At 41.4% G+C, this 26963-nt stretch overlaps 1 pseudogene; it reads left to right on the top strand.

Annotated features, from left to right (window-relative positions):
* The first annotated feature begins 23895 nt into the window (after positions 1-23895).
* Positions 23896-26722, top strand: LOC133048029 (AP-2 complex subunit beta-like; annotated as a pseudogene).
* Positions 26723-26963: the final 241 nt, after the last annotated feature.

A 26963-nucleotide genomic window follows, 5' to 3' on the forward strand; every position in this document is an offset into this window, starting at 1 on the left:
ACACCTATAAAACTACATTAATGGCAGTTGAGTTTATGGGGCATCTTGAGTGGCAGAAGTGAAGAAACTATGGAACTGTGAGAAGAGTGATGTAAGGAAGAGAGAACTGAGGGTCCAGGGAAACATGATGTCAAAAACAGTCAGCTAGTGACAGATTCATAAGGATTGTTAAGAATAGGGGTGTTTCTGTACTCCCCCAAAATGAGTACATATGTTTGTCAAAAACATAATCAAAAATGTTTATAGTACTATATCCATAATAGCTCTGAACTGGAAACTACCCATCTGCCCATCAGCAATAGACTAGACAAATAAAAATGTGTTACAGGCACATGAAGGAACACTACAAACATTCAAGTACAAATACAAAAATGATAAGGGGTAAACTATAATTTCAAGCAATAATGAGAATGCATCTTATTAGTATAGTTGTTAGCAAAAGAAGGCTTACTGTAGGATTCCTCTTATGTAAAGGTTAAAAGTTAAACTAATGATGATGCTAAAAGTCAGGGTAGTGATTATCCCTGGGGGGAGGGGGCTTTGACTTGTAGGAAACACACTAAGGGAATTTCAGAATGCTGGTCATGTGCTGTGCCCTGGTCTGGCTGCCATTCAGAACTGTGAGCAGTTTGTGAAAGTTCATTGAGCCTTACAATGATAACTTATGCATTTTCTGAATGATTGCTATGTAATTAAAAAAAAGAAAAATAGTAGGGATTTTTGTCTTTTTTTAACTTTTGTTTTGTTTTTTGGAATATAGTTGCTTCCACAGGGTCACAAAGAGTTGAACATGACTGAAGCAAATTAGCACCCACATACCTGCTTTAAATATTGTGTTCATTTCTACTGAACAGCAAAGTGAATCCACCACACATACACATATATCCCCTCTTCCTTGAAATTCCTCCACATTTTTAGGTCACCGAGAGCTGCTGAGTAGAGTTCCCTGTGCTATACAGCCAGTTCTCATCAGTTATCTGCTTTACACACACTCGTGTGTGGGCGGCTTTTGTTGCCTCAAGAACAACCTTGTGTGAACTACACTGGACGTCAGGGCTGTTGTTCACCACGTGGAGAGACAGAAGAGACAAAAGAATATGGAGCTCTTCTTCTGAGAAGAAGGAATGAGCTGCAGGAGGCAAGGCATAGGGTTCCAAAATCAACCAAGGGAGGAAATTCTAGAGCCTAAGGAGACAGGACACAGCCAAGTTCAGAAAATCCCCAGAGGTGTTCTGTGTGGGCAAGAAGGAAGCTCACATGTATTCCAGAAAAGAAAAAAAAAAAAAAACCAGCAGAAAGAACTTGGTGGAAAACCCTCTAATTTCTTATTTAATCATAAAATCTATGTTATAATTTAATTTTTTTTTCAAATCAAAGACCTTTCTGGATATAATATCTAACTTGTGGTGACAATTTTTTATCCAGTGACATAACTGATTTTTTTTTTTAATATTGAAATTCCCTGCATTTTGAGGTGCTTTAGACTTGTTGCTGGGCTTCCCAGGTGGCGCTAGTGGTAAAGAACCTGCCTCTCAAGGCAGGTGACATAAGGGACACAGGTTCCATCTCTAAGGAAGGGAAAATACCTTGCAGAAGGGCATGGCAACCCACTCCAGTGTTCTTGCTGGGAGAATCCCATGGACAGAGGAGCCTGGTGAGTCCATGGGGTTGCAAAGAGTCGGACATGACTGAAGAACCTTAGCACACATGCACACAGACTTTTTGCTATATTTATTAGGCTTTCTTTTCCTGGTATTGACCAACTCTGAATGATTGCCTATAAAAATGCATAGCCCTCCCCAGTAAATTCTAGTTAGCTTTTTGTAGTAAATATACATAATATAATACATACTATTTTAACCATTTTTGAGTGTACAGTTTAGTACATTCACATTGTTCTGTAAATTTCACCACCATCCATCTCCAGAACTCTTTCATTTTCCTCTACTAGACACTCGCTCCCCATTCCTCCTCCTTGCACCACAATTCTGCTTCTTGTCCCTGTGAAATTGGCTATACTAGGTACCTTACGCAAATGGAATCACACAGTATTTGTCCTTTTGTAACTGACTGATTCACTTAGCATTGTATCTTCAAGGTTCATCCACGTTGAACCATGTATCAGAATTTCCTTCCTTTTCAAGGCTAAATAATATTCTATTGTATGAACATATTATATTTGTTTATTCATTCACCCTTTGATGGAAACTTGGTGGAAAAACTTCCACCTTTTGGCTGTTGTGAATAATGCTGCTATGAACATGGGGGTACACATATCTATTCAAGTTCCTGCTTTCACTTCTTTTGGGTATAAACTCAGAAGTAGAATTGCTAGATCATATAGTTATTCTATGTTTATTCTTTGAGGAATAACCATACCATTTTCCCACAGTGGCTGAACCATTTTATATACCCACCACAATTCAAAACATTCCTTGACATCCTTGACAACTCTTGTCATTTTATGATTTGTCTTTCATAGCCATCCTAATGGTGTGAAGTGGTTAGTCTCATATTTTAAACACCATTAATTTTCAATGAGGGCTCCCCTGGTGGTTCAGTGGTAAAGAATCCACCTACAATACAGAAGACACAAGTTCAATCCCTGATTCAAGAAGATCTCCTGGAGAAGGAAATGGCAACCCACTCAAGTATCCTTGCCTGGGAAATCCCACAGAAAGAGGAGTCTGGTAGTGCCACAGTCCACGGGGTCACAAAACAGTCAGACATGACTGAGCGACTAAACAGCAACAACATAACTTTTAATAATGTCTATTCAGTTCAGTCAATCAGTCGTGTCCAACTCTTTGCAACCCCATGGACTGCAGCACACCAGGCCTCCCTGTCCATCACCAACTCCCAGAGTTTACTCAAACTCATGTCCATTGAGTCGGTGATGCCATCCAGCCATCTCATCCTCTGTCATTCCCTTCTCCTCCCACCTTCAGTCTTTCCCAGCATCAGAGTCTTTTCCAGTGAGTCAGTTCTTCACATCAAGTGGTCAAAGTATTGGAGTTTGAGCTTCAAAATCAGTCCTTCCAATGAATATTCAGGACTGATTTCCTTTAGGATGGACTGGTTGGATCTCCTTGCAGTTCAAGGGACTCTCAAGAGTCTTCTCCAACACCACAGTTCAAAAGCATCAATTCTTTGATGCTCAGCTTTCTTTATAGTCCAACTCTCACATCCACACATGACTACTGGAAAAACCATAATCTTGACTAGACAGATCTTTGCCGGCAAAGTAATGTCTCTGCTTTTTAATATTCAGTCTAGGTTGGTCATAGCTTTTCTTCCAAGCAGCAAGCAACTTTTAATTTCATGGCTGCAGTCACCATCTGCAGTGATTTTGGAGCCCCCCCCCCCCAAATAAAGTCTGTCACTGTTTCCATTGTTTCCCCATCTATTTGCCATGGACCAGATGCATGATCTTAGTTTTCTGAATGTTGAGCTTTAAACCAACTTTTTCACTCTCTTCTTTCACTTTCATCAAGAGGCTCTTTAGTTCCTCTTCACTTTCTGCCATAAGGGTGGTGTCATCTGCATATCTGAGGTTATTGATATTTCTCCCAGCAATCTTGATTCCAGCTTGTGCTTCATCCAGCCCAGTGTATTCAGTAGGTCTGCGTATTAACCAGATCTCTCACAAGATGGCTGAAAATTTTTTAACTTATGAAATTTTATATTTAATTTTAAATGACGCTACCTCAACAACATGCCACATTTACTTCACCACAATTACTAGATCAAATCTATCAATGAGTTCACCATGCCTGAGCTAGTAGAAAAACATGCTTATGTTTGTCAGACATCAAGGTCACTGCAGAATCGGTGCCAGAATTCTCAACTTGTTAATCTCATTCAATAGTCACATATATTCAAGGTAAAATGAAGCCAACAAAATTCTAATGTCTCCCTCCTGTGACATGAGAAAACTCCCAATGCAAACTTTATGACTATTTTATGATTAAGGCATTTCTTAAAAAAAAAAAAAAAAGACATTTCTCCACTTGCTACCATCATTCATTTTTTACTCTTTTCCTGAACTCTTTCCAAAGACAAAGTCTCATATTTTGCCTCCTTTCCAAGCTGAACTCAAATTGTTTTGAACTAGAGGAAGTACTGTGCCAGAACTGAATTAAGGGATGAGCCTTTAAGGGAAACTAAAACATCACTGGAATAAACTTAAAAGATGGTATCACCTCATTTTTGGGGGGTGGCCAAAAAGTTCATTTGGGTTTTTCTGTAAGATATTATGGAAAAGCCCAAACCAACTTTTTGGCCAACCCAATAGTAGTTTCTTCATGCACATACTTACAAGAAACAGACAAACTGTAAATTGGTTTCTTTCCTGCTCTAAGTACGGTGACAATGGCACCGTGAGTTTGGGGAGGAAGGCAGTGGTACTAAACTACTTCTGTTGAAATTGGGCAAGTCACTGGCTACGAGTTATGGTGTTAATGCTGAGACTCTCAGTACTCAGCCTGACACTGGCTGAAGTCAATAGCTGCAGTTATTCAAAATTCTGAAACCAAATCATAGATATAATATTAAGATATTTACTGGTAATTTATTATAATTTATCATGTAAACTAAATTTTAAGGTCATTACCACCCTTCCTTAGAAGTTTAAAAAGAACTCAATAAATTAGAGCTAAAGAAACATAGAAAACATTATGTTTTACACAATGAAAGCTAGAGAAAATGAGTTTTAGACATTGATGGAATTTGAAAACAAATCCCTAAATAAGGTCATGAAACACATTATGTTAGTTAGAGTCCATCAGGAAAGAGACAGCACACCTAATCTTGTAGAACTTAATAGAGGGAATATCTAGAAATTTGCGAGCAGGGGCTAAGGAAGCCAAAAAGAGATGGTGCCATTCAGTGAGCCCTCACCACTCCCAGACCTGCAAGCGCAAAGGAGAAAGAATGGTTTCCAGAACACCATGGAAACAAGAAGTCAATTTGCAAAGAGGGATCTAGAGGAATACATACACCAATCTTTCCTCCTGGCCTCCCATCACCCAATTGTCTGCATCTAACTGGAAGCAAGAGGACAAGGGAATCCACAGATGCAGCCCTAGAGCCTCCTGTAGCAAACAAAAAGGTGAAGAGTGGTGAGTGGATTGCTGTTCAGTCGCTCAGTTGTATCTGACTCTTTGAGATCCCATGGACTGCAGCACACCAGGCTTCCCTGTCCGTCATCATCTCCCCCAGAGTTTGCTCAAACTCATGTCCATTGAGTCGAGGATGCCATCCAACCATCTCATCCTTTCTCACCCCCTTCTCCTCCTGCCCTCCATCTTTCCCAGAATCAGGGTCTTTTGCAATGAGTTGGCTCTTCATATCAGGTAGCCAAAGTATTGGAGCTTCAGCTTCAGCACAGTCCTTCCAATGAGTATTCACAGTTTATTTCCTTTAGGATTGACTGGTTTGATATCCTTGCTGTCCGGGGGACTCTCAAGAGTCTTCTCCAGCTCCACAGCTCAAAAACGTCAATTCTTCAGCACTCAGCCTTCTTTATGGTCCAGCTCTCACATCCATACATGACTACTGGAAAAACCATAGCTTTGACATGCAGACCTTTGTCAGCAAAGTGATGTCTCTGCTTTTTAATACGCTTATCATAGCTTTTCTTCCAAGCAAAAAGTGAGTGGACGTGGAGGGGCAAACTCAGAATAGCCAGCAGACTGTGTGTGATTAACACTATCCAGCTAGGGGTAATAGAAATATGGAGAAGAAAGACTATTCTAAATATATATTTTAAAGCATGTATTTTAAAAGTACATTTTGTATTCAGTGACTATACTAAATCTTGAATTTTCAGCATAAAGATTTATTAACTTTTATTAATTGTAAATCCATTTTTCCTCCCAACAGTAAACCAATATGAAGCCAATAGTAAGATAATTAGTGAGAAGCAGTGCCAGCTATCATTCTGAAACAGAGCAGGGCCCTATAGTCCTTCCCCTCCATGTACCCCGTCTGCTTTTTGTCTGTAGCAAAACTGTAGCCCAAAAGATAAATTTAATCAGAGAAGTGAGAAAATGCAGAAGCAAAGGAAAGCAGTCAAAAGGACCAACAATAATCATTTAGTCATTAAGCAAAGTCAAGGACCCATAGTTTCTCCTCAAAGGCACTAGATAATGTCCTGAACCACATCCTTTGAACTGTTTCGAGGATACTGAAGCCTTCACCAGGTGGAAGAAGTTAACTACACGATGACCAGAATGTAGCCATGACATGCTGCTACTGCTAAGTCGCTTCTGTCGTGTCCGACTCTGTGCAACCCCATAAACAGGAGCCCACCAGACTCCCCCGTCCCTGGGATTCTCCAGGCACAAATACTGGAGTGGGCTGCCATTTCCTTCTCCAATGCATGAAAGTGAAAAGTGAAAGTGAAGTCGCTCAGTCATGTCCGACTCTGCAACTCCATGGACTGCAGCCTACCAGGCTCCTCCATCCATGGGATTTTCCAGGCAAGAGTACTGGAGTGGGTTGCCATTGCCTTCTCCGAGCCATGACATAAGGTGCCGCAATTCTGAGAAATGGCCTCAAAGAAACGGGAACAAACCACCCCTGGAACTGAAGATTAACTGTATTGAAAACAATCAAGATGAGTGATCAGACCATTGCATGATCAATTTCAGAGCAAACTCTGCTGTTTCTGCATGTAGCCCCCTCCTCCCACTTATACACCCCTGAAACTCTCCTTTACCTGAAACTAAAACTCCAGGCGATAGTGAAAGACAGGGAAGACTGGCGTGCAGCAGTCCATGGGGTCACAGAGTCAGACATGACTCAGCGATTGAACAAGAACAGCAAGACATTGCAAATCAACTATACTCCAAAATATTAATATTTATTAATAAATTAATATTTAAATATTAATATTAAAAATATTACTATAAATAAATAAAATAAGAGCTCTTTTCCACTGACTGTCAGCTGTGGGGAGTTGGCCTTTGGGCACGTCTGCCCTCTCCCCTGGTTGCATACACAGGTATGCAGGATTAGACAATATACAGAAATTTATCAGAAATAACAATATGTAAAAATGTGCAATATGTGTAATGTGCTTGCTTTTTTGGATACTAGAAAATACAGCCTTAAAATTTAAGGAAAGGGAGTGTGTAACCTTGAGAACACAATTTCTATTCGGGTGATGTTTAAATTCAAGATACTTTCTAAGAAATATATGAAAAGGTAAGTTTATCGGTATGGAGCTTTCTACCAGGTGCTTCTCTGAAACTGTCAGTTTCAGTTCACACTAATCTGTGTGTGAAAAAAGCACTATTCTGTGAATACAAAATTTCATGCTCTTAGCACATATGAAGTGTTTTCAAAGGTACTCAACTCTACTCAAAGGCTTTATACGCTATTTTTCATACACATCTAGCTCTGCCTAAATGATTTTATGTTAAATGCTTTAAATTGAGTGTTTCAGATCTCAAAAAGTCATTAGTAAAAATAGCTTGTTGACACTGTGATTGATACTAATAGTCTCTACCATAAATGATTAATTTATGTTATTAGAGTTAAAACCACAGATTTGACTTTTAAGGGTTATACTGGTAAAACTGCCCATACCACCTAGAGAGGACTAGAGGGACCTATAATTTCAGCAAAGCCCTAGCAGACTGCAGGCAGGCAGTAAGACCAACAGAGTGGCTGGGGGCCATGGGGACACCCCTGTGATCTCCATAGTTGACAGCTGAGGCTTCTTTCTCCTCCTCTGGGTTCTATCCTTCTGCTGGAGTTGTCCTCTGACTTCTGCCCAGTCCCTTAGCTTCCCTATTCCCATGGCATCTCTTTCTTAGTCAGTCCAGTCCCTGACACTACCAGGATGCCTTTCCTAAGTGTGTGGCATTTTGGAGTAAACTTGCATGTTTCAGATATAAATAGGTTTCAGGAAACACTTAAGCTTCCCTGGTCGCTTAGTGCTGCAGAATCCACCTGCAATGCAGGAGACAATGAAGTTCCAGGCTGGATTCCCCGGAGGAGGAGGGCATGGCAACCCACTCCAGTATTCTTGCCTGGAGACTCCCGTGGACAGAAAAGCCTGATGGACTATAGTCCACAGGGTTGCAAAGCATCAGACACTACTGAAGCGACTGAGCATGCACAAGAAACACTGAGTAGAATTAATTCAGATTCTCTAGAACAGTGATGCTCTTTGGAGGACACTCTCTTCCCAGTTTGTCTTATTTCATCTCAGTAAAAGAGAGCCCCACTCTGCATCCCAGCAGAACCTTCTTTTTCCTTCTTCATTCATCTCCCTGACTCCCTCACCCTGGGTCTCTCCTGTTCTTCCTCCTTCCTCGCTTGTCATATGTTTTCCCTGAGAAATCATTATCCATTGTCCCCTAGACCTCAGTTAGGACATCATCAATGGGAAATTTCCAAAGCATTTCTTTTCCACCATATAAAACAATGTGACCATTTCTTGATCTTTTTACACAGGGCTGAATGCCATCTAGGGTTTCTACTCTTTACTCAAGCATGCCTCCTAAGAGAATAATATATAAAGAGAGGAAGACCTTTGGGAGTCCATTAGGATATTCCCAGTTCTTAGTAGGAGAGCCATAGGGCTATTTGCTTGACTGGAAAGCAACTGTAGATTTTAAAAATTTCTTCTAAATTTCAGAATCCTCATTAAAAGGGTGAATATTTCACAAATTCTCCCAGTTGAATATTCTTCTGTTGTTAAAATAAATTCCAGGATATTCGTAATCATCTTTTCAATAATATATTATTAACTTTTCCACCCACATCAAAATAAGGTGAAAGTCTACTCTTCCTAGAAACTAATTAAAATGTTAAAATGATATTATCATCATAAGAAGAATCCCAGTGAGAAGCCCTTAGACATTGCCATGTCATTTTATGGCACGTAGGTCCAATTTAAATGTATCTGTGTAACATGAGTCTGAGGCAAGATTGAATAGGAACCAGATATTTATAAACAGATTAAAGTCTCAAAAGTTATTCCTAAGCCTTTTTGTTAAAAATATTTATATAAGCATCCACTCACCCCACCTGTTGGGCAGAACTGACACTCTTCTACTCTGGTAGCAAATTTCCTCATATCTGTAAAAATTCATAAATTAGAAGTTTATACGTCTGGGAGATCCCTTACTAAAGGGAAGGCATTTTAATCAAACCATCATCAAACCCTACAATCAAAGAAATACAATCAGCAGCACTCTATGGAATCACCCGACTTTTAAAACATGAATAGTGACTTAGCCTGTACTCCAAAAAAGACCAAATTTCAGACAAAATGTCGATATGCATTTGGCCTTTTTGGTAGAATGTAAGTATTGATACTACTGCCCTGTTTCTGAACTCATTCCCAAATAGAGCCCCAAATAAAGTTAGGACCATAGCGATGGTTGAAAGTGTGTCCAGCCACCTGTTTATTTCACAGATGTATAAACTTAGGATCAGAGAAACACGGCCCTGGCGCCAGGTCACCCAGGAACTGGGAGATGAGAGTCCCAGCCCACTACAAGGGGTGATACTCTTTCCCACTCTCCCACTCTCCACAAGGAGAGTCAGGAGATTTAAGATCACAGTGCTTTTAGCTCGCTTGTTACCGTCTTTGTTGAATCTAACTTGTGGTACTAAAGTCTTGTTTGTAGAGGACTTCAGTTATTTCAGAAATCAAAATAAATTGTAGGAATATTTAAAAGCAAGATCCAGACATAAAGACATTTCTTAAGTTCCATGATCCAAGGAAAGACCTGAGTGTTTGAAATTATATATTCCCCTTCTTTTTCACAATGTCCCTCCTTTCTCTAAACGACATTTCATCTGATGATTGTAAGCCCGCTTCTCACCAGTTTCTCCATTACAAGTTACAATCTAAATCCTCTGTAGTAGAACAGACGAGACATTCTGAGCTGAGGGCTTCTCCACCACATCTGCTCCCATTAATCTCTGGTCTGCTTCACGTCCGTGTGTGAGTGACGACAAAAACAAAGGCAGGCCTGCGGCTGGACGGGGAGCACAGCTGAAGACTTGGGTTACTTGTCTTTCTTTGATGTGTTGGTTAACGGAAACGTAACTGTCCCACCTCTTGGATTTGCCTCTGTTCACAACTGAAGTGTTCCTTCGCTCCATAACCAACTTTCCTCTACTGCCCGGTTCTTTACCCTGCTGTCCCCTTTGACGACAACACATCCCAGAGGGGAATGGCCAAGAACCCCCCAGAGTGGACATGGGATCAGCTCCTCCACAACAGGATGGAAGGAGGGGCAGCTTAAGAAGCATTCATGTACACTGGGTGTGTGGCTGAATGGGTGGCACATTCTGACTTTTTCTAGGCAGACGACAGAGTCCAAGGGGAGCCCATCTCAGTGGGTTCAGCAAAGTGACATGGTGACAGCCGTGCTGAGACCCCCGAGGCTATATCTGTGCCCAGGACGAGCTGGTGGCAGCCGCATGGCTCATGATGGTCCAGTGACTGGCAGCTTGGGTCCATAGTCCAGCCAGTAGCTGGACTGAAGAGGACATTTCCAGCCCAAGGATGAGAACCAACCAGATAGCAGGCAGGATGGGACTTGGGTCTGGGCCTTGAAAACCTCCAGGGGCATCATTCAAATGCCATTCTATGCAACCAGCCAAACCGGGGTAGAACCTAATGAGAAAGAAAAGTCTGAGGAACTGGACAAGCACAGTAGGCCATAATACAGTCTGATTCAAGTTTGAAGGGGTCATTCTGCCTCTGTGGGATGCAGCCATCAGGAATCTTTGCAAAAGACCCAAAAATGACTTGAAGAGAATTGATTAGTTAACTTTACTGAACAGTTCAGAGGAAGAAAGGGCTTTAGGCAGAGTTTGGTAGCGTATGTTACTCCATTTCTCTGAGATTCTGACAGCTCTGCCTTCCAGTGTGGCGGCTTCATCCTAGGCTGACTGGTTAGGACGACTGCCAGTCCACACACCCCTCATGTTACCTCCTTCCTACAGGAGGAGAGAGCAGGATGGCTTCCACCAACCTTAGGACAAATGCCCTGAGCTTTAAGCTTACTGGACCGTCTTGAGCCAGTCCCTTGGCCAGCTAGGTGTGGGGGCTGACTGGATCAGTCCTGGGTTGTCCAAACCAATTATTGTCATAACACGTCTTGCATTTTCCTGGTAGGCTTTAAAGCATCAGGACTTGCCCTGGGGACGGGGGCAGGGCCAGTCCCACACAATCCACACAGCTGTCGCAGCAGAGACAGGTGACTGGGATTGCTCAAGATAACCACCTTATCCACCACACAGAGGAAGAGAGAAGAGGGCAGAACTAGGCAGAATACTTCTGACATCATTGTCGAGTTAAGAGAGGAGAGGGAGTTGGCCTGAGATGTGGCAGGTGGCGCTAGTGGGAAAGAATCCGCCTGCGGATACAGGAGACCCAGGAGTGCAACCCCTGGGTCAAGAACAGCCATGATACATGTTGTAGCACTTTCATACCCATTCATTCTGCAACTCTGGGAAATGAACACAGTGGATGTGTTTATTCCCTCTCTGCTTAGGTGAAGAGACTGATCCAACACTCTTTGGTGCCAGAAGGGATACATTTTGTCTAACTGTGTAAATGTATGCAACTGGGTGAGACTTCCGTGTAAACAAAGCAATTGGGTCATTTTCATTTTCTTCAGTCTCTAACAACAGCATAAGGGGTGAGAGGTAGTTACTTCCTGATGATGCTGTAGAGAAGGATGAGCATCTAAGTGGCATCCTAATTATCATAAAATCCCTCTAAAGATCCCCAGGTTTCCCATCTGCAGGGGACTCTGGAGGAGGCAGCACTTGGAGGTGGATGGCTCGGAATGCTAATGGAGCTATTGTTCTCTCCCGTGTGTGTCCAGGGATTCGCCCGCCCGGAGGGGAGGTGCCAGGGAGGCTGTGTGAGCCACACACTCCTGCTGTCTTTCAAGGTCAGCTGTAAGGTCACGTTATTCTCCTCCAGGCTGGCACGGCTTCTCCCCTCACCCTGCAGGGCCCCACGCTGTCATCTGTCAAGAGCTCCCTCTAAATTTCAATGCAGATGAAATGCACCCAGACCATGTGTGACAGCAGTTTGAAAACAGTAATATGTGCGGAAGAAATTTCAGCTCACTTGGGCAAAAGGCATTTCTTCAGCACCTAACATCTTCTGCACGAGATGTTAAAAGACAGTTAATTTAAGGCCATGGCATGAAGCATTTAAAACAAAATTTTATATTCCCAAAAGGTAATGCCTCTGTGTATATATACATACACACACACACACACATATAGCAAAAAACAATGGAAAGTGGAAAACCATATTATCAGTGTGTTTCCCTTATTTATACCATTAGAAAATAATATCTCCCAAAGCAGGAACCATACCAGCTATGTTCTCTTTATCTTTGCTTGGCACCTAGTGCAGTAAAAACAGACAAATGCTATTCACTGATTCAATACAAGTCAGTCTGTTTAAATGAAAGTAGAATTGATTTGTATTGATGCCTATGCCTGCTTTATTCTCTGCCCAAAAAAATAATAATAAAATAAAATAAAACCTGCAATTAATTCTCTGCCAAGAGTGACCAAAACAAATGATATTGTGTAGGAAGATTGATTAAAATTTTAAAAATCTCTTTATCACCGTATTGGGCTATTAATTAGCATAAATCCTAATTAGCATGTGCAACAGGTCATGTTATTCTAAATGTGCACAGGTGTAATGTTTGTTGAAAACATAAACTAAGAGTGATGTACTTTAAATTATGAAATATTTCTTTTCAAATCTAGTTCCTGTACTTCAGAAATTACTTAGTGGGAATTTTACCTAACATTTTTTTCAAAAGAAGTTATCAACAGATTCTGAATGATTACTTCTTCATTAAAATAACTTGTTTGTTTTGTTTTTTTCCCTTTGTTGTATGGAAAGGAGCCCCTCTGTCCTGTATGTTGAATGAAACCTTTCCACATCATGACTGGCATTTATGCCTAAAGTCTAAAACATCCTGGTGAAGTAAGAGGGACCTAGGCCACATGTTCTTAATTCACTTTATAACATTTTAAAAACTGAAGAGTAGACAAATCTAGAATGTAGAACATTCTGTAAGACTCTTCAGGAAGGTCAATAATGTAAAAAATGAACTAAAGAAGGCAATGGACTGTTCTAGATTAAAAGATGTAAGACAACACAGACATACACAGTGCATGAAGCTTCATTAGATACAGGAATTTTTAAAAGGCTGCACAATAAATCGTTTAGGGGACAGTTGGGAAACTGTGACTATATTTTCCCCTAGGGAATTATTATTCATTTTTTGGTGAAAGAAATATGAGTATTTATTATATTGTTCTTTCAACTTTATTGTAGGTTTAGAAACTTCAAAAACAAAAAAGAAAAACTTCAAAAAAGAACCTCTCAAAACTTCAAAAACTTCAAAAAACTTCCCTGGCAGTCCAGTGGTTAAAACTCCCTGCTCCCAATGCAGGGCGCACAGCTTTGATCCCTGGTCAGTGAACTAAGATCCTGCATGCCGTGAGGGGCAGCCAAAACTTCAGTTCAGTTCAGTTACTCAGCCGTGTCCAACTCTTCACAACCCCAAGAACTGCAGCACGCCAGGCTTCCCTGTCCATCACCGACTCTTGGCGCTTACTCAAACTGATGTCCATCAAGTCGGTGATGCCATCCAACCTTCTCATCCTCTGTCGACCCCTTTTCCTCCTGCCTTCAATCTTTCCCAGCAACAGGGTCTTTTCCAAGGAGTCAGTTCTTCGCATCAGCTGGCCAAAGTATTGGCGATTCAGCTTGAGCATCAGCCCTTCCAATGAATATTCAGGACTGATTTCCTTTAGGATGGACTGGTTGGATCTCCTTGCAGTCCAAGGGATTCTCAAGAGTCTTCTCCAACACCACAGTTCAAAAGCATCAATTCTTTGATGCTCAGCTTTCTTTATAGTCCAACTCTCACATCCATACATAACTACTGGAAAAACCATATTCTTGACTAGATAGACCTTTGCTGGCGAAGTAATGTCTCTGCTTTTTAATATGCTGTCTAGATTGGTCATAACTTTTCTTCCAAGGGGCAAGCATCTTTTAATTTCATGGCTGCAGTCACCATCTGCAATGATTTGGGAGCCCAGAAAGATAAAGTCTGTCACTGTTTCCACTGTTTCCCCATCTATTTGCCATGAAGTGATGAGATCAGATGCCATGATCTTAGTTTTCTGAATGTTGAGTTTTAAGCCAACTTTTTCACTCTCTTTCATTTTCATTAAAGAACTCTTCAGTTCTTCTTCACTTTCTGCCATAAGGATGGTGTCATCTGCATATCTGAGGTTATTGATATTTCTCCCGGCAATCTTGATTCCAGCTTGTGCTTCATCCAGCCCAGCATTTCGCATGATGTCCTCTGCATATAAGTTAAATAAGCAGGGTGACAATATACAGCCTTGACTTACTCCTTTCCAGATTTGGAACCAGTCTGTTGTTCCATGCCCAGTTCTAACTATTGTTTCTTGACCTGTACACAGATTTCTCAGGAGACAGGTCAGGTGGTCTGGTATTCCCATCTCTTGAAGCCAAAAATTAAAAAATAAAAACTTAGAAATAAAAATTTGAGGAGATAGGAACCCAAGAAAGAGGGAGTGGGTGTTCCTCAAGAAATTAAACACAGGACTACCATGTGTGTGTGCTCAGTCGCTCAGTTGTCTCTGACTCTTTGCGATCCCGTGGACTGAAGCCCGCCAGGCTCCTCTGTCCATGGGATTCTCCAGGCAACGATACTGGAGTGGGTTGCATGCCCTCCTGCAGGGGATCTTCCCGACCCAGCGATCAAACCCACATCTCTTATGTCTCCTGCATTGGCAGATGGGTTCTTTAGCAGTAGTGCCACCTGGGAAGCCCCCACAAATGCTGAGGTACCCAATAGACACAGAGTCAATTATAGAGAATATTCTCAATTCCAATGTTTTTTACTTGAAATGTGTAAATATTGTCATAGGCACTGTTTCTTGCTCAGTGTGCAGAGTGCAGCTCTTTGACAAATGATTTTTTAAGAAAAAAGAAAGACTTGTGAAAAGAGTAGCCTCTATTTATTATTCTTCCAAATATTTGCCAAATATCTAAATACTGTGAAACCTAAGTTTTCTCAATATCTTCAGTTTCAGTTGACAATATAAATTTATCCAATATATCTAAAATCTATCCAAAAAATAGGAGCTCCATGAAAATATTCTTTCCACAAGTCAAGATATTCAAAACCTCAACTATAAATTTCAGAAATATATGCCTGCACATATTGAGTTCTTCATAGTGTCTTCAATTTCTCTTTGGTTTTGTAGGAATGAATTTCAGTGTCTTTCATGTTACAGGATTTTTAAAATAAAATTCCTCTTTTAGAGTAATTTTAGATTTACCAGAAATCACAAGGGTAGTCCATGAAGTTCCTGTATACTCTTTACCTTGCTTCCCCTACTGTTAATATCTCACAAAACTGTGGTATATTAGTAGCTGCATTACTGTCTTCATTCAGGCTGCTATAACAAATGACCATAGACTGGGGACTTTAACATCAAACACTGTGTCTCATATTTCTGAAAACTGAAGTCAGAGATCAGGCACCATTCTGGTTAGAACCCTCTTCTGGGTTGCAGAGGGCTGACTTCTTAATTCCTCATGTGGCTGGCTATCTGATCTCCTCTAATAAGGGCACTAATCCCATTCATGAGGGCTCCACCCTCCTGACCTAATCACCTCCCAAAGCCCCAACTCCAAATACGATCACATTGGGATTAGTATTTCAACATATGAATCCAAGGGGGGAGACATAAGCATTTAATCATAACAATGACTGTAAACTAAACTCCATCCTTTATTGAGATTTCATTTATTTTCCCTAATGTCCTTTTTCTGCTCCAGGGTGTTACTAGAATTACAGTAGATTACTACATTACATTTAGTTGTCATGTCTCCCAGTCACCTCTAGTCTATGAGTTTCTCAGTCCATCTTTGTTTTTAATGACCTTGACAGTCTTGAAGTCCTGGTAAGATATTTTATAAAATATCCCTCAATTTTCATTTGCTTGATGTTTTTCTTATGAGAACCCTGGGATTGTGGGTTCTAAGGAAGAACGTCACAGATGTGAAGTGCCTCTCCCATCACATAGTATCAGAGGGCACATGACATCACTAATTAGGTTAATTCTGCTCGCTTTCTTAAGGTAGTGTTAGCCAGATTTCTCTACTATAAAGTTATTTTTTTTCATTTGTTTTTACACTTTATTCTTTGGAAACAAGTCACTAAGTCCAGTCTATTCTCAAGCAAGAAAGACTTAAGCTTCAATTCCTAGGGAGGTGTCCTGTTATTTACACACAATATTTGGTTCTCTGTAAGGAAGATTGTGTCCCTTTTCCCAATCTGCTTATTCTTTAAAAATATGTGGGTTCCCCCAATGGCTCAGCAGTAAAGAATCTGCCTGCCAATACAGGAGACAGAGGAGACACAAGTTCGATCCCTGATCCAGGAAGATCCCCTGGAAAAGGAAATGGCAACCCACTCCAGTATTCTTGCCTGAGAAATCCCATGGACATTGGAGCTTGGTGGGCCACAGTCCATGAGGTCACAAAGAGTTAGATATGGTGAATATTTACACACACAAAAATATGTGTGTGGGGAGGGAGGATGCAAAATCAACTGTAAACCTATAATCAATCTATTTGTCCAAGTAGTAACAAAAACATCAGCTGTAAAAGCATGTATTGAGTTGCAATTATTCAAAAGAAAGCCTGCACCCAGCTCCCAGATTTTGGTTTCTAAGTAACATTCTCCAAACTATAATTATATTTATAAATATAGAAAAAAATATATATATAGCATAGACAAGACTTTTAAGGAGCATTATTATAAAAGAAAGAAGATAGGTATTAGCTAGATGTGATCAGAGCAAAGGTTTGAATTGCTGTTTTAAAATAGGAAATGGAAAATAAGCACACATACATTTCAATTAGAAAGAACAAAGAGAGAGGGAGCATTTGATGGTGCCGGGAAGACAAAGGAAAACTGATGGATTCAAGCCTCCATTGAGGTAGAAGGGCATGAGGCCCAGGGTATGTGGAAGAATGAGGCTCAGAGAACAGAAGGGAAGCAATGCCGTTAGGTAGGAGAGGAGGTTCCAACGTTAGGATGGCTGCAAGAAGTTGAGTCAATTCCTGATCTTTTCTATTTTCTCTGTGAACTAGGAGATGCTTGCAGGAAAGAATTGAAGAAATTGAAAAAGCTACCAGGGGGAATGTGAGTCAACTAATAATTGAAAAAAGACCACTGCGCAGTGTGAGGGCCCATTTGCTGGGGGAAAGCCTGTGTTCGTAAGTAGTGGAGACAGTCAGGGTAGGGAGCTCATCCCATGAAGCACTCAGACCCTAAACATGGGGAAAGTAGAGAGTTGGGTTGATCTCAGCTTGGGGTTCCTTCAAGTGGGTCTTGTATTGTTCAAGGAAAAGATTAAGCAGCTATGACAAAAAGACCCCAACACACAATGGCTTACATAAAATACAAGTTTCTTTCTTTTGCAGCTGTCTACTGAAAAAAATGCACAATGTGAGAGTTGTGAGTCAAATTTTATTTGGGGCAAAATGAGAACTATAGCCTGGGAGGCGGCATTTCAGAGAGCTCTGAGAAACTGCACCAAAGCGGTAGGGGGGAGGGTCAGTATCTACGAGGTTGTGGTGAAGGGGGAGTACATGTAATCAAAAACACATTCTTTCAGAAGGTAACCGCTAGTCTCATGAAGGTTGCTGCTAGTGAGCAAGAGTAAACATCACATGAAAGATTTTAGTGCTTTTCTAGATAGGAGGAGATTCAAAAATTGGACTCATAAAATCTTCACCTGGAAATATCTAACAGTCTGAAGGCCTGTTCTGCCAGTTTTCCCCAGAACACAGAATGCCTCATTCCTGATCTCCACTGAATTTCTTTCAGGATGTGTTGAAGGTCAGCAATGGCAGCAGCTAGTGACTTACTTCTTCTAGAGGTAGATGGCAAATGTCGACCTTTAGTGTGACATATGTTATTGTCACAGGTCCAGGAGGCTCTGGCCCATGAGTTTAGGTTGGGCATAGGTTCCCCCCATCCTGTCCTCATCTGTGCAGTCTAAGTCAGTTACCTGGCTCATCAATATTCTAGCTCATCAGAAAAGGAGGAGAGGAAGTCTGGAGCAAGGAATTTCTTTTTTAAAAGGTGAGATCCACAGACATCCCTTTCAGTCACATTCACTGGTGAGAACTTAGTCCTCTGGCCGCCCTTGCCAAGGGATGTTAGTGAATATAGAAGAGGAGAGGGATTGGGGGTGGGGGTGGGGGGGCGAGATCTCTATTCTCACAAAGGAATCAAAGAAGGACGAAGAGGTTACTATAGGAAGGGGTTGCAGGATGGACCCTGAATCAAAGAGTAAAGAGGAGAACTCAAGAGTCTGTGGTCTTAGAGAGAATACAGCCTTTGCACTAACAGTGAAAAGTGAAAGATAGCGAGTTTCAGATTTCAGAAGTGCAGACATTCAGGGTGATAACTAGTTCTGGGATAAGGCCCAGAAAGCGTGTGACCAATGTGGAGTGAAGGTAAAGCTTATTAAAGGGCACTGTGGAAAGACTCATTACTGACCTTTCCAGGTGTCATCTAACTATAGGCCTATATCAATGTCATAAACTAGAGTTAGATATTTAAAATTTTACTATAGCCTCTTTTTCAATTAGCAAAGTTTCTTCTACCCCATGGGGTTGACCTCTTGCAGGTCCTAAAGTGTGAATGAATAAAGAGATTTAGGGATCCCACATTTCTGCGTACCCTGACTTCTTCAGTCGGCACTTAGTTTCCACTGCCACCACGTGGCCAGTGCTGAGAGCTGCCTCTGGTTCTAGACCCAAGTGTCAGTGAGGCATTTGCCTTTCCAAGGCACAACCTTCTATCTGGGGAGGTCCACCAACTCTCTAAGGTAATATTTGTGTGACAGCTTCCCAGTGAAATGTGCAATACATCAATCCATCAAGTGAGAAATTATATAAAAGGTGCAGCCTGATAGGTGATCTTTTCAAGCGCATTCACATTTTTCTCTTGGACAATTTAGGAAAAAATAGTTTTCAGAATAATGGTACACCCATGAAAAAAGAAACTGCAAAACATTGAAAAACAGAAAAAGAATATTTGATGATACCATCTTCATAGACAGACCTGAGTGCTCAAATCCTTGCAAACTTCTCAGTATGGATAGACATTGAAACATGGCAGATGGCATGGATATACATGGGTGAAACATCATGAGCATAGCCTGCTCACATAACTTTCTTCTTTTTCCTATATAACGAAGCTATTTTTACTCCATACATAAGGATATTGTGTACCTTCGAAATACCCATTTGGAAGACAGGTGCAATTAGAATTGAAAAGCATACAGTAAACCACTGGGTCCTCTCCAACATCTCCTTGACTTTATTGTGTCTTTTCAAATAAAACTAGCTAAAAAGTAAACCCTGGAAGCCAAATAGCTTCCTTCATTTATTCAACAACTTCAACAATTATTTATTGAGCCCTCACTATGGGCCAGGTAAGTGCTTACCATTTTCTGAGTGATGGAGATTCAGTAATGAACAAAAGAGGCTTAACTCCCTTCCCTCATAGAGATTACACTCCAGTGGTCTGAAGTAGATATTATTACCCATGGATCATAGGTAAAGAAACTGAAGCCCAGAAATGTAACAATTGACATCATGCGTTTTAGGCACAAATCTGTCCTACAACAAAACTTGCTCTTGTTATTTTTACACTACAAGCAAGGAGTTATAATTTCTGTCCCAACAGTAATCCTGCAAAATCTGTCATAATGATTGTTACAGAGGCTTTCTGACACCTGTGATATCCTTCGCACCTAAAATCTCTCTTTAAACTTACCTGATGGGAGTCAGACTTAGCTCAGTGCCTCCATTTTCCTCTGTGACTGTCTCTTTATTGCAATATATTCAAACTAGTCTAGGTGAGTCTGTCCCCTTTACTGGGTTGTGAGCTCTTTATGGCAGGAGCAATGTCTTACTTATCTCTGTGCCCAGTGACTCCAGCCACTGGTAAGAACAAGAACCAGTGGTGTCGAATCAACAAAGACCAGAATTTTGAAGTGTCTGTTGACTAGCAGCCCTGGCCACCTCACCTTCATTGCTATATTCCGACAGATTCTTCATAAATTCTTGTTGACCTGAACTTATTTGGCTTTGGTCTGCAAAGAGGGAGTGATGTTGTCAAAGGAAACAGAGACAGACTAAGAAGCTCAGCCTTGAAAGTAGATGCATTTTATTTCTTCCAGGAGTATAATACCTCCAAATAGACTGAAGGAAGTGAAGTACTTCCACTTGATAAAATACTTTCCTGTATTTAATCATATTTGTTTACCTTGTAAAGTGGGTAGGGCAAGTTTTATTGTCCCCATTTTATCCACAATGAGGTTGAGACTCGGAAACAATAAATGACTTTCCACAGAGCACACAACTTGCAAAAAACATCCTTAGACTTGATTCCAATTCACACCTAGATTCACATCTAGAACTGCCTTCCTTATCACGCTGCTCCTAAGTTCTTTTTGAAGATTATATTTATTAAGACTGGTTCTAGATGCTCCTCTAAACTTTAATATCAATTCTTCTATAAACATGTTTTGTAACCTGGAAATTGTCAAGTACCTTATGACATTTTTACTGTACGGTAGAGTTATTTTTGCTCAGTACACAAGGGTACAGTGTACCTTTGAAATAAGAAGAGATGAAATTTGCCAGGATTGAGAAGATAGTAAACCAGTGAGTTTTCTTCAGTCTCTCCTTTGGCTTTCAAGTGACTCTTTACTAAAAGTGGAATAAATTAAACCACTTTTTGAGTATCTGTATGATGGGGTCGCAACGAGTAGGACACAACTTAGCAACTGAACAACAGCAGCATTCCAAATGAAGGGCATTTATAAATTACTGAAATAATAAGTTGAAACTATAATGCTGGAAATATAAAAATGTGATCTTTAAATGCTTCATAAATTCTCTTAAAAATGAACTCACTGTAGCTTACTGCAATGAAATTGAGAATTCTGTTCTCCCTAAGAACTGAGTCATGAAATACCCGAGATTGGAGAGGCGCTACTCAGTGGAGCACATGCAAAATGATTGCTCCAGCTGCCTCCCAAAGCCTGGAGGGAGTGAGTTGTTCCCGCTGCTGATGGACTTACTGGGCTGGACCTCTTTGCAAAGAATCCTTTTGGGTATGCAGACTGCTAACTTTACCATTGAGCGCATGTCTGCAAGTATATTTTTATTTGACTAGCTGTAAGTTTGCACATTTATGATCCATAGCAGTAACATTTATGTTGTGACTTGTGTTAAGAAAACACACCCAAATGATTGCCTTGCATACATGAGATAGTTTTTCCCTACCCTCTTCTCCAACTCACCCTCCAAATCCACTAACCATCACTGCCAAGTCTAATCAGAGCCGTTCCTCATGGTTTGTCATGCTTTCTTCTGTGCTCTCAAAGAAGGTGTGTGTGTGTGTGTGTGTGTGTGTTCATGAAGCTCATTTGAGGGGGAAATGAAATGATACATGATAAAGCCTTAGAAATCTGAGCTACTGCTCCCAAGGAGGGTGGTAATGGTGCCCCATCGGAAGTGTCATGGTACCCACATGTCTGCTTTGTTTCCAGTTTACACTTAATTTTGAAGACAAAGGGAATCAACCATAACACTCCCATCCCTTCTCCAAAGAACAAGTAGAACACACGGGTGGCTGCCCCAGGAGCTCACAAAGCTGGCATTAGACACTATTAATAATCACACTGAGACAAAGTCATCAATGAAACGGTCCCAGGCAAACTAAGATATATAGTTACCTGAGTTGTAAGCACCGTGTACTTCTCAGAGTATTTTAGAAGGCTTTTATCCCTACAAACACTGAACTCAGTAAAACTTTAGCAAGTGAATTAGCTGAAACTGAAAATAAGGTCCTAGCATTTCTGTCTCAGAGGCACTGGAGACATATCAGAGGGTTACTGAACCTGAGGCAACAGAAGAAATATCAACTGGATTAAACCAGTCAATTTACCTAAATTTGCTACATCAAAGTTTTTCACAAGTTCTTGAGGATAGAGTTCGATATTAACATCTATCTTCTCCTATCTTATACATGGATTATTATGCACAATTACGCTCAGGATAACTGGTTAGTACACAGTATGTAGTTCTGATTCCAAAAATTAAAGGTGGTGGTCCATACCACCACCACCAGTGAATCATTGTGGCTGTCATTCCTGAAATCCAAACAAAAGTACCTTTTGGTTTTTCAAAGAATGAAAGTTAGGCTGAGTGTTCTCTGCCTTACTAACCTGTTAAAATCCTGATCCTTCAAATGAACATACCCATTGAAGTAGACCTCCTTCAAGAATACTGAACTTACATGTTTTATTTCTATCTGGAGACCCATTTATCATACCTCCATTTCATGCTGTATTGCAATTATTTATTTATTTTCCCCACAATATTGCAAACATCTCACCTCATTGACAGGGATGACATCTCGTCCATCTTTGTTCCCCTAATGCCTGGAATAATTATTGGTGTGTAGCATGTGGGTTCACTTTTTGGTTGGTTAACTGGCTGCTTGGTTAATTTTCAAGTTAGTTGTTTAGCTACTTTGACTGGTTTCCCAAGAAAAGAAAATTAATTAGCTCATTACAACCCTCTTTAAGCAGAAAACTATAACTTCTTCAAGGTGTAAAATTACAATTTTACCATATGCCATCTTCAAGAGTATTTGTCAAGGCTTGGCAACTGCACTCAAAACATGATTGAGAGATTATTGAGCAGAATACTGTCAATACTGTCAAGTTCGTCACTTGTCTTCCTACCCTCAATACTTTCTTCAAGGCTCTGAGCACTTTGTCAAATGTAAATGAATGTCTTTAAACATGCTCCTAAAAATACCATTTAAATGCCACTGAAAAAAGTTTTATTAACACTTTAACAGATAAAACCTTATCAGAGACTAACCAGCTATGTGCAAATATAATGTAAAGAAGTTCACCTAAGGAAAGGAAAAGTCAACTGATTTTTCATGTTAAGACATTCTAGATCATAATGATTCATAGTTACTAAAACAGCATACATGATAATCTATGATTATTCTTCAAAAACTTGGGGAAAAAGTATGAATTGTTGCACTGACCTCATTGCTAATGGTTAGTTTTTGACATAAGCACCTGTGTTTGAAATGAATGTATATGCCAAGACCCCTTAAAGAATATAAAAGATACCAACAACTCATAGTCACCCAAAATAAACTAAAAGAGAGTTGCTTCCTGGAACCACTGTGTCTTCTTTGCTGCTTGGCATTGTGACAAAGCTTGGAAAACAGCTCCACTGTGTGTGTTCCATCCACCTTTATCAAAACTGAGGAGAAAGTAATGAGTATTTCTGGTTGTTCATTTTTGGTTTTGGCACCAACATGGTTTCTGAATGAACTTCATAGTAATTTTAATACCAAATAATAGATATCTGATGTTTGGGGGGAAAAAAACCCCATGAAAGTAATTAAAATTGATCAATTTAATTCATTGGTCATTTATTTTAAAATAAATGTTCTTATACTGATTATAAAATCATTCTGAAATAGGACTGGCATCAGCAGTGGAGAATAATTTTTAATCATTTAGAAATTGGGAGCCATATAAGACAAGTCACTGAGGTGAAATTCAGCAGCCATGAGAAGGCAAATGGGGACTCATTAATAAGCAAAGCATTGGGGCTTAGACCTGGAGGAGTCGTGACGTGCAGGAAACCACTATAACCGCTTGGGCAGTGCTCTCTGGCCCCTGCTGCCCACCCCCATCCCCCCCCCACCGCCCTTGCCTACGGTGCACATTAAAGATCCAAAACCATGACTGACTCCAAGTACTTCACAACCAATAAAAAGGGAGAAATCTTGGAATTAAAGGCTGAACTCAACAGTGAGAAGAAAGAAAAGAGGAAGGAGGCTGTGAAGAAAGTGATTGCTGCTATGACTGGGGGGAAAGATGCTAGCTCTCTCTTTCCAGATGTAGTGAACTATATGCAGATGGACAACCTTGAACTGAAGAAGCTTGTGTATCTCTACTTGATGCTAAGAGTCAGCCAGACATGGCCATCATGGCTGTCAACAGCTTTGTGAAGGGTTGTGAAGATCCCAATCCTCTGATTCAAGCCTTGGCAGCCAGAACCATGGGGTGCATCCGGGTGGACAAGATTACAGAATATCTCTGTGAGCCCCTCTGCAAGTGCTTAAAGGATGACGATCCCTACGTCCGGAAGACAGCAGCAGTCTGTGTGGCAAAACTCCACGACATCAATGCCCAGATGGGGGAAGATCAGGAATTTCTGGATTCTCTGCAGGATCTCATTAGCAAATTCAAATCCAATAGTGGTAGCTAATGCTGTAGCAGCATTATCTGAAATCAGTGAATCTCACCCCAATATCAACTTACCCAATCTATATCCACAGAACATTAATAAGTTACTGACAGCCCTGAATGAGTGTACCAAATGGGGACAGATTTTCATCCTGGACTGCCTGTCTAATTACAATCCTAAAGACGACCAGGAGGCTCAGAGCATCTATGAGCAGGTAACTCCCAGGTTATCTCATGCCAACCCAGCCGTGGTGCTTTCAGCAGTAAAAGTCGTAAGGAAATTTCTAGAGTTGCTACCCAAGGACTCTGACTACTACAATATGCTGCTGAAGAAGCTGGCCCCTCCACTTGTCACTCAGCTGTCTGGGGAGCCAGAGGTGCAATATGCCTGAGGAACATCAACCTAATTGTCCAGAAAAGGCCTTAAATCTTGAAGCAGGAAATAAAAGTTTTCTTTGTGAAGTACAATGATCCCATCTATGTGAAACTAGAGAAACTGGACACCGTGATTCGTTTGGCAGCCCGAGCCAACATCACTCAGGTTCTGGCTGAACTGGAAGAATATGCCACAGAGGTGGATGCTGACTTTGTGTGCAAAGCTGTACAAGCCCGTGGGTGGTGTGCCATCAAGGTGGAGCAATCTGCTGAGCACAGTGTGAGCACGTTGTTGATCTCATCCAAACCAAAGTAAATTATGTGGTCCAAGAGGCGACTGTTGTCATCAGGGACATCTTCTGCAAATACCCCAATACATATGAAAGTATGGCCACACTGTGTGAGAGCTTAGATTCCCTGGATGAGCCAGACGCTTGAGCAGCTATGATTTGGATTGTGGGAGAATGTGCTGAAAGAACTGACAATGCAGATGAGTTACTAGAGAGCTACCGGGAGGGTTTTCATGATGAAAGCAGCCAAGCGCAGCTCACTCTGCTCACCGCCATAGTAAAGCTGTTTCTCAAGAAACCATGAGGAACACAGGAGCTGGTACAGCAGGTCTTGAGTTTGGCAACACAGGATTCTGATAATCCTGACCTTCGAGACCAGGGCTATATTTATTGGCACCTTCTCTCAACTGATCCTGTCACAGCTAAAGAAGTAGTCTTGTCTGAGAAGCCACTGATTTCTGAGGAGACAGATCTTATTGAGCCAACTCTATTGGATGAGCTAACCTGCCACACTGGTTCTTTGGCCTCAGCGTACCATAAGCCGCCCAATGCTTTTGTGGAAGGAAGTCATGGAATCCATTGCAAACACTTGCCAATACACCATGGGAGCACCGATGCGGGTGACAGCCCTCTTGGCAGCATTGCCACTAACCTGGAACCGCCTCAGGTTATCCCCTCCCAGGGTGACCTTCTGGGGCATCTTTCAAACCTTGACATTGGTCCCCCAGTCAATGTGTCACAGGTATCTTCCATGCAGATGGGAGCAGTGGATCTCTTGGGAGGAGGACTAGATAGTCTGGTGGGACAGTCCTTCATCCCATCATCGGTGCCTGCAACCTTTGCCCCTTCCCCTACTCCTGCTGTGGTCAGCAGTGGTCTGAATGACCTGTTTGAACTTTCCACAGGGACAGGCATGGCACCTGGCGGATATGTGGCTCCTAAGGCTGTCTGGCTGGTAAAGGTTAAAGGCCTGGCGATTTCAGGAACATTTACTCACCCCCAAGGGCACATCTATATGGAAATGAACTTCACCAGCAAAGCTCTGCAGCACATGATAGACTCTGCAGTTCAGTTTAACAAGAATAGCTTTGGTGTCATCCCCAGCACCTCTGGCCATCCACACACCACTGACACCAAACCAGAGCATTGATGTCTCCCTGCCTCTCAACACCTTGGGCCCAGTCATGAAGACGGAGCCTTTGAACAACCTGCAGGTGGCTGTGCAAAACAATATTGATGTCTTCTACTGCAGCTGCCTCATCCCACTCAATGTGCTTTTCGTACAAGAGGGCAAAATGGAGCGCCAGGTCTTCCTCGCAACATGGAATGATATTCCCATTGAAAATGAACTTCAGTTTCAGATTAAGGAATGTCATTTAAATGTTGACACTGTTCCCAGCAAGTTGCGAAACAACAATGTTTATACTATTGCCAAGAGGAATGTAGAAGGGCAGGACATGTTGTACCAATCCCTGAAGCTCACTAACGGCATTTGGATTTTGGCCGAGCTATGTATCCAGCCAGGAAAGCCCAATTACACACTATCACTCAAGTGGAGACCTCCCGAGGTCTCCCAGTACATCCATCAGGTCTACGACAGCATTTTGAAAAACTAATAGACTGGTCTGGTGCCCTCTGGCTACCCTGTGATCGGTGCAGGCCAAGAACTCTTAACTGGAAGAAGTTGTTATTGCCATGCAGAATCTGAACCCGGACACCCTGAGGCCACCTGCCAAGGCAGTGACTGGTTTAACCTGTGCTAACGCGAGGGCAATGCCTGTTGGAGAGTTTTGGCTTCCTGTGAACGTCTGTAACCACTGCTCCAATCACTTCCCGCCTCGTGCCACCTGCTGCCAT

The sequence above is a fragment of the Dama dama genome, chromosome 28 (genome assembly GCF_033118175.1).
Source record: "Dama dama isolate Ldn47 chromosome 28, ASM3311817v1, whole genome shotgun sequence".
Taxonomy (NCBI): domain Eukaryota; kingdom Metazoa; phylum Chordata; class Mammalia; order Artiodactyla; family Cervidae; genus Dama; species Dama dama.